The sequence below is a fragment of the Condylura cristata genome, unplaced genomic scaffold (genome assembly GCF_000260355.1).
Source record: "Condylura cristata isolate star-nosed mole 26May11 unplaced genomic scaffold, ConCri1.0 scaffold00013, whole genome shotgun sequence".
In the NCBI taxonomy this organism is placed as follows: Eukaryota; Metazoa; Chordata; class Mammalia; order Eulipotyphla; family Talpidae; genus Condylura; species Condylura cristata.
This window is the reverse complement of record NW_004567114.1, coordinates 6,482,371-6,487,469: the sequence shown is the minus strand read 5'-3', so window position 1 is coordinate 6,487,469 and position 5,099 is coordinate 6,482,371.

The window sequence follows — 5,099 nt, the reverse complement described above, 5'->3', positions numbered from 1 at the left end:
TGTCCCTCCATCAAGCTTCTGTTATCTCGGTGCCTCCCGCAGAGCTAGATACAGAATGGGGAGCTGCCGCAGGGTGGACTGTGTCCCTCCAAACTGCAGATGTCAAAGGCCTAGCCCCTAGCACCTCAGACTGAGACCTTTTAGAAATGGGGTCGTTGAAGTCGTATTGAATGAAAACCAGGCCTCCAGGCGGGCACTACCACAGCTGATGGTGACCTTGTAAAGGGGACATTGAACACAGCTCGCACTTCAGGATAATGTCATGTAAAGATGAGGTCAGGGGGAGCTTCGACAAGCCACGGAATGCCCACATTGGCCAGGAGCTCCCAGAAGTTGGGGTGCCCCACAGCCTGAAGAAGGAGCCAGCCCCGTGGGCACCTTGGACTTCCGGCCTCCAGAAACAGGAGAAAATTCCTTTCTGCCACTTCAGCCATCTAGCACCAGGCGTTTGTTGGGACACCCCTGGGAAGCTGGCCCGGCACCTCTGGGCCTGAAGTTTAAGTGGCCCTGTGGAGCCGGGGCTGGCCTCGTGGGCTCAGCGTGGACAGGAAGCGAGGAACGTTACCTGTAACAGAGTCGTTATCTGTAGAAATTAAGATACTGTCATGATGGCAACACGTAAGATGCAAAAGAATTTATACAGTATGATACCTTTTTGTGTAGGATTTAAACACACATGATCACAGATAGTGTGAAACGTGAGAACCGGAGGCTGCAGCCACCTCAGGGTACAGGCCACCCCGGGATGCACCCCAGGAATATAGCTCCCTCCAGGTGAGCACCGTGACCAGGCAGGTGTCTGTGCTCTCTGCCCTGGTCAATGCCTTCTTTTAGGGATCCACACATGTATCCCCACAGCTTTGTAGAGCAACCCCCACCCATGTTGTCACTCAAACCCCTCATCTTGATGCCTGCTCCCCTCAAACCTGACCTTTCCTTTGTGCTTTAGAGCCTTCTTGTTCACTTGTCCTGATGATGTTACATGTTGATCAGTGCCTTTGATGCCTGTTGTCCAAGCCAGTGGCTTGTGGATCAATGACAAGTGTCGAAGTCAGGAGGGAGAGGTCATATTTTTGTAAAGGGTTTACAGTGCCTGCTGCCCTCAATATCCCGCCAAGCGCCAGAGGGCAGCTGTGGGGAGGGAAGGATTTAACCTCATTGTCCATGATGCCTGATGTGGAAACTCGTTTGCTGAGCAAAGTACTGCAAGGCGGCTTCCCAAGGCCACATCCACCCTGCCCCCTCTGCAAGCCATTCAGTGCATTCCAAACTGACTGAACTTCTTTGAGGGGAGATTTAGAAGAAGCAGAACAGTTTAAAAATTGGTCTGTCCCCGGTGAGGGGGAGAGGAGGGGATTAAGAGCCACAGTGATGACCAAGCTATTTCCTGCTCTTTATTCTTTATATCCTGTTGGACTCGCCCCCAGAGGAACCCCAGACTTCCAGAAGGATCTACTCCCAAAGAAGACTGAATTGCAAGTCGGGGCTGGTTTTGAGTCAAGACTCTTCAAGAATCACCATGTGAAGCCTTGCAAAGGAGCCCCACGGAACTGTGAGGTCCCCACTTCCAAAATACAGGTGAAAACACCCCTGGGTGTGGGGTGGGGTTGCTCAGGGATTAGCAGTGCAGCTCCCAGCAGCTGCACCTAGAATAAGCGAGGCTCATTTTCACCCCTTCCACCCAGGATAGCGGGGTTACACCCAATTCCCTTCTTTATTCCTTTTCCAGAAAAAAGCTTTAAAGTCCATTAATTAACTATACTGTTCCCATTTGTTCAGTACTTATTCGTGTGCGGGTGGGGGGATATTAGAGGCATTTTCTTGCTTGTTCCCAGCCAGAGGTGTCCCAATGCAGGGTAGGGCCGTGAAGGGTGAGGAGCATCTCAAAGGCTGGAGGAGGGGGCTCGACTGGAGTTGGGGGGTGAGGGCCAGGCCCAGGATCCTGTCCCAAAAAGCCAGCACAGTTACTGTGGCTGAAGTCTCCCCTGTCTCAAGTCCAGCTGCGTCCTTGCGGGGCACGGAGACTTCAGCCACAGGTATGCCCCACACGCATCTGGGGAAACTGAGGCTCAGGGGTAGGACCCACAGCTGTTAAGTGATGGGCAAGATTCGATTCCAGACCAGGTTCCAAGACACTCTCCTCTGGGGGGCTGGGGGAGGGGGCGCCTCGCCCCTGGCTGCAAAGATGCAGCCCTGTGTTGTAGATCCTGCTGCTTTGTTTCTTGTCTCGACCGCCGGGAATACTGGCAGTTCCTCTGCTAACAGTTTTGAAGCCCAAGTTTCCCATAAAAGGTTACTTAAGACCTGAAGTTCCTGCCTTCAGAGCTGGAAGCAGTATGTCATTGCGTTCCTTCCTTAGGAGGAAATTCCTTCCCATCTCCTCTGCTAAGAGAAGAGAAAGAAGGGGGGCGGGGGCCGACAGACAAGGTGCGGGAGGGGTGAGCCTCCGTGGCCAAGGCCTGCACTCACCGCGAGGTCCCAGCTGGGGTCCTGGTCTTCAGCGGGGCATCACCTCTACCCACAGGAAAATGGGGCCTGAAGCTCACTGCAGCCTAGTCAATATTTGTCAGATCAATTCCTGGAAGTGGTATGAAGAATAAGCAGCAAATGGGAAGGGACCGTTTTTTTTTTTTAAATCATCTGTTCCTGCTGGTCGACCTGTAACATCTGGGCCAATCGTGATTCTGGACCGAGCTGGGTTCTCGGCTATTCTGATACCAGTATGGCAGCGGGGGTGGGGTAGGAAGGGGCGCGGTCTCTCTGTGTTTGTGGGTCCCACACATATCACCCTCACAATAAGTAAGACTCAAGCAGTCCTCCTTTAAGAGAGAAAAAGGGCTGAGGGTCTCTGCGAGGTTAGTATTTGCGTGCTGAGTGGCAGATCCCCCACTTAGGGTCATTGCCAGCCTAGGAACACCCCTCCCCCGCCTGCGTGCCATCCCTGGACGTTGCTGATGCTTGAAATAAACACAGTCCTTGTGCAGAAACAAAGGAAAAGACTGGAAGGGTGGTCAGAAATTCAAACAAATCTCTCCTGCTTTACCTGCAGCCCTTACTCGTGTGCTACGTCACGCCCACCCCTGGGACTAGGCCTGGGCTTGAGTGAATGCTCGTCCTCGGGCAGCTCCCTGGAGGATGGAACTGAGAGGAATTTTACGCTGTTCTGTAGACTCTGGTTTCTCCTAATCACTAAGAAGATGCATCTTATTTATGACAAAAACCAACAAAGCATTGTTAAAAAGTGGAATTATCCCACCACTCATGTAAGCAGAATAAAAGCCCCTGGACCCAGGACAGTGCTGAGAACCCTCCGATATTTTAGAGAGACAACTGCTGTATGAGTTCACAGAGTGTGAAGTTCCTCTTTGCTACGAGGACGCCCCCCCGCCCCCCACGTTGGCACACACGTGAGGTCATTGGCTCTAAAAGCAACTTATTGCGAGCTGGGGGAGAAGAAACGACTCTGGCAGTCAGGAATGTGGGCTTCTCCTCCAGGCCCTCGGCCAACAGAGCCCACCTCTCGGAGCTGTGGTGGGAACCCAAGTGACTGACTGAGGGCGCTGTCGGGATAGTGCCTGGTGGGAGCAGCCTCCACATGGCAGCCATCGGCACAACATCCCTGTTTCACGGCATCGGCCTTCCTTCACCAGAAGGGGAAAGGAGAACGGAGGTGATGAGACGTGAGCTCCCCATGAGCCCAGGCCCAGCCTCGGGCATCAGCAGCTTGTGTTGGGGAACGACTTGGAGTTCTCCAGAGAAAAACCGTGGGGGGGCGAGCCACACGTGTCTGGAAGTGTGGGGGTGGTGTCAGCAGCACAAGCAGACGGAGGGCGTGGTATCCACGTGCTCGTCCCATCTCCACACACATCCATGGCAGCAGGAAGGACAGCACTCACCGAGGAGGTTGGCCTGGCGTCCAGGGGATCAGGGCTGTCTCGGGAGATGATGCGATTTGGGGTGTCCTGTGCTAGAGGTGTCTATTCTCCATGAACATGTCATCATGGAAGGAGGGGAGGGGATGGACTCACAGAGGACAGTGAACTCAGCACCCACGTGGGAGCGGTGTTCATGGGAGAGGGTGAGCTGGAGCATGGCTGGTTCCCACCACTACAGGACATGTAAGATGGCGGATGTAATTTACCCACCTCACTGGCCCTGGTGCCCAGGTATATGCCCTAACATTATTCTCGGTAGTTCTGTGAAGGCTTTACTTATGATTGCAGCATTGAAATTGGCAGACTTTGGGGAAAGGAGTTGTGGGCAGGTCTCAAAACATCAGTTGACAGTTTGACAACCATGATTAACACCCCAAGCAAGAGGGGATTCTACCTGCAGACGGTCTTAGGAGTCAACCTGCAAGGTCCACTCACCCTGTTCTCTAGCTTGATGACCCACTCAGCAAATGTGGGGCACACCAGCCTCTACAGCCCCCAATTGTTTCAGTGAGTCAACTCTTTAAAATCCCAGTGTATCTCACCCAGCGAGAGATAGGTCGTTGCCATGAGACCCCAGGCAAGTCATGGCCAGACAGGTGGTCCCCGAAGCTCAGCTCCCCCACCAACTGCTTCATCCACGTGACCATTCTGTCTCACCCTCCTCATTAGTTTTACTTCTGTCCAGCCAGGGGTTAATAATAACTGTCTCATGGAGCTACTGAGAGTTCTTACACAGGAGCTGTGAAAGTCAGGCAAGATCGGGGTGTGGGATAGAGAAGGTGCTGTCAACATATCTGGGGTCCTTTGCCTCCCCATTTCCCCGTGGAGCTAGGTGAACACATGGAAACCCACTGAGGTGTTTGCGGGTGCTGACACTTCCTTTTCCCTCCCTCCTCTCTGTGGGAGCCTCCTCCTGTCCACACAGCCCCTTGCCAGGTTGGGGCGGGGGGCGTGGGCTCCTCTGTGCAGAGTGGGAAGGGTGCTGGCTGCCGCCAGGTGGAAGCAAGACCAGTGAGGCTGCACAGACGGAACCTGCCAGCTGGCACCCTGCATCTGCCAACCCCACTGGGTCAGACCTGCCAGAAGATGCCCAGCAGGCCCCCAGCCCCCTTTCACCCCACCCTGCCCCAGAAGAAGACACATCCCAGCCTCGGGGTTTCTTGC